Source organism: Mustelus asterias, chromosome 5 (genome assembly GCF_964213995.1).
Source record: "Mustelus asterias chromosome 5, sMusAst1.hap1.1, whole genome shotgun sequence".
Taxonomy (NCBI): Eukaryota; Metazoa; Chordata; class Chondrichthyes; order Carcharhiniformes; family Triakidae; genus Mustelus; species Mustelus asterias.
The window spans coordinates 11,158,610-11,170,727 of NC_135805.1; the positions used below are offsets into that span (position 1 = coordinate 11,158,610).

General features: G+C 43.3%; 1 protein-coding gene across 2 annotated transcripts in view; it reads right to left on the reverse strand.

The window, feature by feature from the left end:
• ptk7b (protein tyrosine kinase 7b) overlaps positions 1-12,118 on the reverse strand; it is a 362,591-nt gene that overhangs the window by 294,376 nt on the left and 56,097 nt on the right. The window lies entirely within an intron of this gene.

The following is a 12,118-nucleotide window of genomic DNA, read 5'->3' on the forward strand; positions in this document are numbered from 1 at the left end:
GAGCAGAGTAAAGCATTGTTTCTTGTGCGCTATACAAAGTATACTGTTCATAGAGAAGGAAATGAGAGTGTGCAGAATGTAGTGTTACAGTCATAGCTAGGGTGTAGAGAAAGATCAACTTAATGCAAGGAAAGTCCATTCAAAAGTCTGATGGCAGCAGAGAAGAAGCTGTTCTTGAATTGGTTGGTACGTGACCTCAGACTTTTATATCTTTTTCTCAATGGAAGAAGGTGCAAGAGAGAATGTCAGAGGTGCATGGGGTCCTTAATTATGCTGGCTGCTTTGCTGGGGAAACAGAAAGTGGAGACAGAGTCAATGGATGGGAGGCTGGTTTGCGTGATGGATTGGGTTACATTCACGGCCTTTCGTAGTTCTTTGCAAAGCAGGAGCCATACCAAGCTGTGATACAACCAGAAAGGATGCTTTCTATGGTACATCTGTAAAAGTTGGAGAGAGTCATAACTGACATGCCAAATTTCCTTAGTCTTCTGAGAAAGTAGAGGCGTTGTGTTGGTGGCTTTCTTAACTATAGTGTCAGCATGGGATTGGGGGGGGGGGGGGGGGGGGGGGGGGGCATGTTGTTGGCAATCTGGACACCTAAAAAGTTGAAGCTTTCGACCCTTTCTATTTCATCCCCGTTGACGTAGACAGGATATGTTCTCCTTTATGCTTCCTGAAGTCGATGACAGTCCCCTTCATTTTGTTGACCTAACTCCATAAGTCTGACTTTGCCCATAACGTTAGTCAACAAAACTTTATTGATCTCAGATTTAATATTGATAATTGATTTAGCAGCATTTGCCATTTACAGAAGAGTTACAGATTTCACCCTTCTATGAAGTGTTTTCAAATTTTACTCCTGAAAGGTCTTGTTCTAATTTTTTCATTTTACCTTAGTCGTAGATTCCCAATCTATTGTATCTGTTCTTCATAAAATCATGAAAACCTTAATCAGATCACCCACTACTTTGTAAATTCCAGAGATTGCAACACTAGTTTGTGTAAGATCTCATAATTTAATCCTTGGAGACCAAATATCATGCTGCCAAGGCCAATTATTCCCAGTGCATTGCTTAGAACTGCTCACAGTACTCCCGCTGTCACATAACGAGGGCTGTTATATAACTGTAGCATAGCTTCCTTCCTCTTGTAGTCCTCTATCTTAACATTCCATTACCTTGATTATTTTCTTTACAAATTCATGACATTTGATTGATCTTTGGAGCTCAACTGGCTCTAACTCTTTATTTACCTTTTGTAGGCTTAAGTGTGAATTATTTCATATGTCTATATTGGGCCAATGGCTTTCATTTACTTACTATTATTCCTGGTGTCGACTGATGTCAGCTTGGGCATTGGTAAGGCACTGAATGCATCTGCACTTGGGTTCAACACTGATCAACCATCTTTATTAACCACTATATTGTGAGCCCATTGCAGATTTGTTAACATTGACTAAGAGAGTTGCCCTAGAATAGCTTATTCGCACTGCTAAGCTTCTATTGCATGAGCCAAAGCTTCTTGGAGGGTGGTGAGGTGGTAGGGAGGTGCGATGGGGTAGTGATGCCAGCAAGATCTTCACATTCGAGTGAAACCTCATCTAAAAAATCACTCGCTTCAGGAGAAAAACCAGTGGGGGAGAAATACATGTTTTCTTTGTCGTGGTGATAAAACCATGAAGCAGGTTTGAAAATAGGGTAAGTTTAACTTGAAGACTGACATACGATGAGAAATTGTGGCATTTGGTAACTTCACAAAAGAGATAGAGTGTAATTACGGGCAGTTTCATTGTATTGTCTAGTTCTCGAGCATGTAGTTGTGTCACACAAATACACGTTAATCCCAGTTTGCAAGCAAGTGTACAAGTATATGTTTTAGAAAATTAATTGCAGCTTAAATTGCACTGATAATTTCCTAGATTTGCAGACGAGGTAACAGTATTATCTGCTCTTAAAACTCCTACAGGCATGAAATATTAAACTGGGGCTTATGCAGGTCAAATTAGCTTCCCAGCAACAGCAAATAGAAAGCAAGCTGATCCCTGAAGGTATTTACTTTGCAAGGCCGAACTACCATTAAGCATTGTCTTGCACATTTCTTCATACAATATCTTTTCTGTTTTGACTATTTTCTGGGTTAGATTTAATGTTTATGCAAAAAACCTAGCTTTGGATTCTGAAACTTCATCATGGGTACTGTGGAAACCTTTGCAAGTGGAGAAGTGCATCCTGCAGCTGAGTGAAACGATTAGGAATAGTCCAAATAAGCAGACTCAATGTGCAGTTTGTTTAAATCAAGTTTTTGTGTTGTGTCTGTTAGATATAGGAGTCTGGAATGGCTGCTCAGGTTTCTAGACTGACTGCAGTGAATTAGATGTCTGCCACATCATCTGGTTAAGGAATTGGCAAAAAGTACTGATTGCTTCAAGATGTGGATGAAACATTACCTTATATAGCAGAAACAAACTGATTTCAATAAAACAAAGTGTTAACTGTTCCATCATTCATACCCTGCAAATTCACATCGTTACACTGAAATAAAATCTATGCAGTGTTATCCTCGGTCTCCAAATCCTGTATTGTATTTAGTATGATTTTTCCTCTATGGGTCAAAAGTAGGAAATCATGATTTATTTTATGCAGATATCCTTTTCTTTTGAGTGAAGGCAATTTATTACATGTATTCACACTGAACAAAGAAATTGCTTTCGAACATGGCATAATCCTGTTCCAATAAAGGAAATCTGATAAGTGGTATCAAGGGCACTAATTTACCTGCACTGGGTGTTGGCTGTGAAGACTGTCAGAACTAGGATAGGTTTTAGGATCCAGAGGTATTTTGGGGGAGAACACATGCAGATTAAGAGTATTGATAAGGAAGTCCTGAAGTTCTGAAAAACATTTAGGCCACTATCATGCCTTTTGATGCCATTCTTCATTTCCACTGCCATCCCAATTTTGCACATTAAGCCTCATGTTCCTGCTTTAAAGAATTAGTTCCTGTTCAGAATGTGAAAGTGAAAAACTATAATTTTTCATATTCTAACAAAAATGACTTAATTATATCCAAAGTGCACTGTTGATAGTTTACAATATTTTGCATTTAAAAAATCACAATGACAAATTTTCCTTACTTTCACTGGATATTAAATATCTACTTTATGAACATATTTTACAATTAAGGGTGCAGCTATCAGAACTTGGTCACTGTACATCTAGGCATATAACACTGTTATTTTTAGTTTACATGCACTGATGATCTTGCCTGTGAAAGGAATGTACAAGTCACATCAGGCTCCTTATGCTGGGAGTAGTCCAGGTTAAGGGTGGAGCTGATAGTGATAATTTATTTGACCTGAGTTCTGAGATTAATTCTGGTCTTGTGCACTACCCATCATGTTCACATTGATCATACTATTCTTCATAGTCATTGGTTGGTTTGCCAAACAAACGACTCCCTTGTTGAACGCATCTTTTAAGATTAGGGCACAAGACAGCCTGAAAATTCCCCAGTGGTCGGCAAAGACCACATATAAATGTATATTTTTCTATTACACACAACACAATCTTAGAACATCCATAAGACATAGGAGCAGAATTAGGTCACTCGGCCCATCGAGTCTGCTCCACCATTCAATCATGGCTATTATTTTTCTCATCCCCATTCTCCTGCCTTTTCCCCATAACCCCTGATCCCCTTATCAATCAATTATCTATCTATCTCTGTCTTAAAGACACTCAATGACTTGACCTCCACAGCCTTCTGCAGCAAAGAGTTCCACAGATTCACCACTCTCTGGCTGAAGAAATTCTTCCTCATCTCTGTTTTAAAGGATCGTCCCTTTTGTCTGAGGTTGTGCCCTCAGGTTCTAGTTTTTGCTACTAGTGGAAACATCCTTTCCACGCCCAGTCTAGGCCTCGCAATGTCCTGTAAGTTTCAATAAGATCCCGCCTCATCCTTCCAAACTCCAACGAGAACAGACCCAGAGTCCTCAACCGTTCCTCATATGACAAGCTCTTCATTCCAGGGATCATGCTTGTGAACCTCCTCCGGACCTTTTCCAAGGCCAACACATCCTTCCTTAGATACGGGGCCCAAAACTGCTCACAATACTCCAAATGGGGTCTGACCAGAGCCTTATACAGCATCAGATGTACATCCCTGCTCTTGCATTCTAACCCTCTCGACATGAATGCTAACATTGCATATGCCTTCCTAACTGCTGACTGAAGCTGCACGTTAACCTTAAAATAATCTTGAACAAGGACTCCCAAGTCCCTTTGAGCTTCTGATTTCCTAAGCATTTTCCCATTTAGAAAACAGTCTATGCCTCCATTCCTCCTTCCAAAGTGCATAACCTCACACTTTTCCACATTGTATTCCATCTGCCACTTCTTTGCCCACTCTCCGAGCCTGTCCAAGTCCTTGTGCAGCCCCCCTGCTTCCTCAATACTACCTGTCCCTCTACATATCTTTGTATCAACTGCAAACTTAGCAACAGTGCCTTCAGTTCCTTCCTCCAAATCGTTAATGTATATTGTGAAAAGTTGTGGTCCCAACACTGACCCGAGGCACACCACTAGTCACCGACTGCCATCCTGAAAAAGACCCCTTTATCCCCACTCTCTGCCTTCTGCCAGTCAGCCAATCCTCTATCCATGCCAGGATCTTACCCTTAAATAAGTTAAGAGCCCATGGTGTTAACAGTCTCCTATGTGGCACCTTGTCAAAGGCCTTCTGGAAATCTAAATAAATCAGGCCCACTGGTTCTCCTTCATCTAACTTCCTTGTTACCTCCTCAAAGAACTAACAGATTTGTCAGACATGACCTCCCCTTGACAAAGCCGTGCTGACTCAGTCCTATTTTATCATGCACTTCCAAGTACTCCGCGATCTCATCTTTAATAATACTCTAAAATCTTGCCAATGACCGAAGTTAGATTAACCAGTCTATAATTTCCCATCTGCTGCCTCCCTTCTTAAACAGCAGTGTGACATTAGCTACTTTCCCGTCCTCTAGCTCCAGTGATTCCTGAAAGATCACCACCAATGTCTCCACAATTTCCTCAGCTATCTCTTTTAGAACCATGGGGTGTAGTCCATCCTGGTGATTCATCCACCTTCAGACCTTTCAGTTTCCCCAAAACCTTCTCCTTAATGATTACTACTACACTCGTGCCCCGATTCTCCTGGAGCTCTGGCATCCCACTGGTGTCTTCCACCATGAAGACTGATGCAAAGTAACCATTCAGTTTTTCTGCCATTTCTTTGTTTCCTATTATTACTTCTCCAGCCTCATGTTCCAGTGGTCCAATGTCTATTTCTGCCTCTCTCATCTTTTAGATTGAAAAAACTCTTCCGATCTTCTTTTATATTATTAGCTAGTTTACACTCGTATTTCATCTTCTCCCCCTTGTTGCTTTTTTAGTTGTCCTCTGCTCACTTTTAAAGGCTTCCCAATCCTCTGGCTTCCCATTAATCCTCACCACTTTGTATGCTTTCTCTTTTGCTTTTATGCTGTCCTCGACTTCCCTCGTCAGCCATGGATGCCTCGTCCTCCCCTGAGCATGTTTCCTCCTCCTTGGGACGAATTTCTGTTGTACCTCCCGAATAACCCCCAAAAGCTGCTGCCATTGCTGTTCCACTGTCTTCCCTGCTAGGCTCCCTTTCCAATCAAGTCTGGTCAGCTCCTCCCACATGTCTTTGTAGTTACCTATATGTAATTGTAATACCGTTACATCTGAATCCAGCTTCTCCCTCTCAAACCGCAGAGTAAATTCTATCCCAAAGCACTTTACACAGGGCAGCACGGTGACACAGTGATTAGCACTGCTGACTCACAGCGCCAGAGTCCTGGGTCACTGTCTGTGTGGAGTTTGCACATTCTCCCCGTGTCGACGTGGGTTTCCTCCTGATGCTCCGGTTTCCTCCCACAGTCCAAAGATGTGCAGGTTAGGTGGATTGCTGCTAAGTGTCAGGGGGGGGGGCTAGCTGGGGTAAATACATGGGGTTATGAGGATAGGGCCTGGGTGGGATTGTGGTCAGTGCAGACTCAATGGGCCGAATGGCCTCCTTCTGGACTGTAGGAATCTATGATTCACAGCCAATTTAGTATATGAAGTGCAGTCAAGGTTGTCAGAAACTGATCGACCAATTTACACTAAATATTAGTCAGGATTTTGGGGAGAACTTCCCTGCTTCCCTTCAGTTAATACTGTGGGATCTTTTTCATCCGCTTGAGAGAACAGATGGGATCTTGATTTGATATTTCATCTGAAAGATGGCACCGCCAACACTGCAGCACCATCAGTGCCAGCGTAAACTTGTACTCAAGTCTCTGTAATATAACCACAATCTCCTAACTCTGGCAGATATCCCACATGTAAATAAATGGGATTTAATATTTATGGAATAAAATGATAAACTTGTACAAAGTTTGGTTTCAACTGGAGTATTATATCCAGTTCTGCGCACCACATTTCAGGAAGGGTGTGAAGGCATTTGAGTGGGTGGAAAAAAGATTATTGTAATGGCTCCAAGGATGAGGTACTTAATTGTCATGGATGGATTAGAGAAGGTGGGGCTTGGAAAAAGGAGAAAGGAACGTCAAAGGAGATTTGATCGAGATGCTCAAAATTATGAAGGTCCTGGACCTGCATGAGTAGATCAGGAGAAACTGTTCCCTTTGGAGGGGGGGACACCCATTTAAAATTTGACTGGGGCTAACTGATTTCCCCTTACAGAAAATCGGCAAAGAGGTCGAAGACAACCAATTGTGCTGCATCCATTCAATGATTTTATATGTTTCAGCCTCAGAAACTAGGGTCTGCTACAGAAGCTGGTGCATCATAGTGCAATTATTCATCAGAGCTGAACTGTGCTAACCTGCTTATTACTGTGGTGGGGAAGGTTTTCTGTCCAGTGAATCACACACCACTCTCTCACTGGACTTTCAGAAGATCAATTAATCTGTTTATTTTTCTGAAGATGAAGATCCTTGATTGCATTGACATTCTAGCTTTCTTTGAAACTTGACTGACAACCAGCAAAACTTTTTAAACGGAAGCTTCCCCGCCTTGTTGTAACTTCTGCAGCCGTCTGTTCAGAACTGTCAAATGGTAGTGTGCTCCTCATTTTCAATTCATATCGTGGTTGCTCCTTGCAATTTTTTTTCCATTTAATTACCTATTTTTGTTGCTGTTTCAGATCTTTGCCTTTAAAATGTTTGCTCTGCTGAACCCTTTCCCCAATAGTTTCTGCCTCAGATAATCTCCCCTTTTCTCCATATCCATGCTGTGACTCCTCATTCTGTGATTTTAACAGTGACCAAGAGAACAGTGACCAAGACACCACACAACCCTGCCACAGCAACCTCTGCAAGACGTGCCGGATCATCGACACAGATGCCATCATTTCACGTGAGAACACCATCCACCAGGTACACGGTACATACTCTTGCAACTCTGCCAACGTTGTCTACCTGATACGCTGCGAGAAAGGATGTCCCGAGGCATGGTACATTGGGGAAACTATGCAGACGCTGCGACAACGGATGAATGAACACCGCTCGACAATCACCAGGCAAGACTGTTCTCTTCCTGTTGGGGAGCACTTCAGCGGTCACGGGCATTCGGCCTCTGATATTCGGGTAAGCGTTCTCCAAGGCGGCCTTCGCGACACACGACAGCGCAGAGTCGCTGAGCAGAAACTGATAGCCAAGTTCCGCACACACGCGGACGGCCTCAACCGGGATATTGGGTTCATGTCACACTATTTGTAACGCCCACAGTTGCGTGGACCTGCAGAGTTTCACTGGCTGTCTTGTCTGGAGACAATACACATCTTTTTAGCCTGTCTTGATGCTCTCTCCACTCCCATTGTTTTGTTTCTTAAAGACTTGATTAGTTGTAAGTATTCGCATTCCAACCATTATTCATGTAAATTGAGTCTGTGTCTTTATAAACTCTGTTTGTGAACAGAATTCCCACTCACCTGAAGAAGGGGCTTAGAGCTTCGAAAGCTTGTGTGGCTTTTGCTACCAAATAAACCTGTTGGACTTTAACCTGGTGTTGTTAAACTTCTTACTGTATTTTAATCTACCTCAGCTTTCATACCGAATTTACTGCCCTTTTATCCTCACTAAACTTGAAATTTGTATAATTGGCAGTCAGCTTTTTGGCTTTACCATCTATGATGCTTCGCTATTCCCATTGTCTTAATCAGTGACATGGTCAAATTTGACCATTTCCTTTCGTACCCTCCTTGACATATCTCCTTCAAACCACACTTCCTTCTGCACCTATCTTTGGAAAATCTTCCATCGTCACTTACAATTACTGTTTCAAACTCTCACCGAGAATCATAGAGTGCCGAAGGAGGCCATTCAGCCCATCGACTCTGCACCAACCACAATCCCACCCAGGCCATATCCCATAACACCATGCATTTACCCGAGCTAGTTCCCCTAACACTAAAGGGGCAATTTAACGTGGCCAATCCATCTAACCTGCACATCTTTGGACTGTGGGAGGAAACTGGAACACCCAGAGGAAACCTACGCAGACACGGGGAGAATGTCTGTGTGGAGTTTGCACAGTGACCCAAGCCGGGAATTGATCCTGGATTCCTGGTGCTGTGAGGCAGCAGTGCTAACCATTGTGCCACCTGCCCCTCAAAATGTAGGCCAACATTTTTTAGCTTTTTAAATTACTTTCTGTCCCTCCGTTCTGACTCCCGAGTGATGCATGTCCCTTGGTGCCCAAATTACTCATCCTTTCAGCTCCTAATTTCCCATCATTCACAAATTACCATTTCTAACACAGTTGCTTGGTAGTATAGAACATGAATAATGCTGAAAAAGAGAAAGTTGCTGAAGCTTTTTATCTTGCACTCAACAAGACAAATGCAAGAATGCTGCTTTTTAAGTGATTACAACATTTTATGCTGCAGGAGAAGATTGCTGATTTGTTGGCAAGTTGACAGACCAGAGCGTTGCTGTGGGGAAAGCAATAGAGAACTATAGAATCCCTAATGGTGCAAGGCTGGAACCTGTTTTTTTCTTTGCGGAGAGCTTGCTTGATGAAATATTCATATACAGAGACCCATTCCCTGCAAACAAGAGGAACATGTTCAAGCCTTGCACTTTTCAAAATTACTAGGGAGCTTGGGGAGCCTATAATTCCCCATTACCTTCTCCATGGTACTGCCTTGACCAGAGTCAATCTGCCAACCAATTAGCACCCTTTCTCCTGCAGTATAAATTGTTTTGATTGATTTGTCATAGGAACATAGGACATAGGAATTAGGAGCCAAAGTAGGCAAATTCAGCCCTTCGAGCCTGCTCTGCCATTCAATCAGATCATGGCTGATCACTCCCTGGTCTCAAATACACCTCCCCACCTGTTCCCCATATCGCTTTTTTAAAAAATTAGTAATATATCTTCTTCTTGAAACCATTCAACAATTCTGACTCCACCATGAAATGGGGCAGCAAGTTCCACAAATTCACCACCCTCTGCAAGTAGTTGTTCCTCCTCATCTCAGTTTTAACTCTACTGCTTCTCAACCTATACCTGTGACCTCTTATTCTAGATTGCCCCATAAGAGAAGACATTTAGTCTACATTTCTTTATCAATCCCTTTTGCAGCACAGTGGCTTCAAGTGTTTCCAATCCACCTGGACCTTAGTGAAATCCAAGGAATTTTGAAATATCAACCAATGTACCCACTATTTCTGCTGTCACTCCCTTTGATACCCTAGGATGCAGGTCATTAGGTCGCAGACACCACTCTGCCTTAATCCCATTAGTTTATTCAATAACCTTTCCCAGTGATGGTTATTGCGCCTGTTTTCACTACATTTCTGACAGTTTTTGGAAAATCTTAAATATTCTCAGCTAAGACAGTTGTAGAATATTGGTTTAGTGCTTCTGCCATCTCAGTATTCCCCATGAATACCAGTATTGTCCTCTAAAGGGCCAACATTTACTTTAGCTGTTCTCTTCCTCTTTATATACTTGTAGAAGCTTTCGGTATCTGTGTTTATGTTTTCTGCTAGTTTCCTTTCGTAATTCATCGAAGCTCTTTTGATTTTTTTTTTTAGTTCCTTTTGCTGAACCTCCAGTTTGCCATTAGCTTTTGCAGTTTGGTATGCCCTAATTTTTGCCTTTATGTCCTCTTTGATTTCCTTGTCTAATAATGGAACGCTGTTCTCCCTTTTACAATTCCTCTTCCTCTCAGGAATATAGTTTAATTCAATATCTCCCTGATCATCCACTATTGTTCCTCAACTGTCCTGCCCTCAATTATTTGTAGTAAGAAGTCTCACAACACCAGGTTAAAGTCCAACAGGTTTATTTGGTAGCAAAAGCCACTAGCTTTCGGAGCGCAGCCCCTTCGTCAGGTAAGTGGGAGTTCTGTTCACAAACAGGGCATATAAAGACACAAACTCAATTTACAAAATAATGGTTGGAATGCGAGTCTTTACAGGTAATCAAGTCTTAAAAGGTACAGATAATGTGAGTGGAGAGAGGGTTAAGCACAGATTAAAGAGATGTGTATTGTCTCCAGGCAGGACAGTGAGATTTTGCAAGCCCAGGCAAGTCGTGGGGGTTACAGATAGTGTGACATGAACCCAAGATCCCGGTTGAGGCCGTCCTCATGTGTGCGGAATTTGGCTATCAGTTTCTGCTCAGCGACTCTGCGTTGTCGTGTCGTGAAGGCCGCCTTGGAGAACGCTTACCCGAATATCAGAGGCCGAATGCCCGTGACCGCTGAAGTGTTCCCCAACAGGAAGAGAACACTCTTGCCTGGTGATTGTTGAGCAGTGTTCATTCATACGTTGTCGTAGCGTCTGCATGGTCTCCCCAATGTACCATGCGTCGGGACATCCTTTCCTGCAGCGTATCAGGTAGACAATGTTGGCCGAGTTGCAAGAGGATAAACCATGTACCTGGTGGATAGTGTTCTCAAGTGAGATGATGGCATCCGTGTCGATGATCCGGCACGTCTTGCACAGGTTGCTGTGGCAGGGTTGTGTGGTGTCGTGGTCACTGTTCTCCTGAAGGCTGGGTAGTTTGCTGCGGACAATGGTCTGTTTGAGGTTGTGCAGTTGTTTGAAGGCAAGAAGTAGGGGTGTGGGGATAGCCTTGTCATTGATGAAGACGAACATCTCGCCATGTTGAAGGCTCCGGAGAAGATGTCGTAGCTTCTCCCCTCCGGGGAAGTACTGGACGACGAAGGGTACTCTGTCCGCCGTGTCCCGTGTCTGTCTTCTGAGGAGGTCGGTGCGGTTTTTCGCTGTGGCGTGTTGGAACTGTCAATCGATGAGTCGAGTGCCATATCCTGTTCTTATGAGGGCATCTTTCAGCATCTGGGAGGTGTCTATTGCGATCCTCCTCATCTGAGCAGATCCTGTGTATACGGAGGGCTTGTCCGTAGGGGATGGCTTCTTTAACGTGTTTAGGGTGGAAGCTGGAAAAGTGGAGCATCGTGAGGTTACCCGTGGGCTTGCGGTACAATGAAGTGCTGAGGTGACCGTCCTTGATGGAGATGCGTGTGTCCAAGAATGCAACCGATTCCAGAGAGTAGTCCATGGTGAGTCTGATGGTGGGATGGAACTTGTTGATGTCATCATATGGTTGTTTCAGTGATTGTTCACCATGAGTCCAAAGGAAGAAAATGTCATCGATGTATCTAGTGTATAGCATCGGTTGAAGGTCCTGTGCGGTGAAGAGGTCTTGTTCAAACCTCTGCATGAAGATGTTGGCATATTGAGGTCAACTCAACAGACTAATCAAGACCTTTTATCCGGACCTTCAGAGCACCCTCCATGCTCTCATCCCATGTAGTCCCCGCGTTGGAGATCTCTACTGCCTCCCGCAGATACACAAGGCAAACACACCCGGCCGTCCCATCGTATCGGGCAATGGGACCCTGTGCAAGAAACTCTCCGGCTACGTCGAGGGCATCCTGAAACCCATTGTACAAAGGACCCCCAGCTTTTGTCACGACACTACAGACTTCCTACAGAAACTCAGCACACATGGAGCAGTTGAACCAGGAACACTCCTCTTCACAATGGATGTCTCGGCACTCTACACCAGCATCCCCCATGACG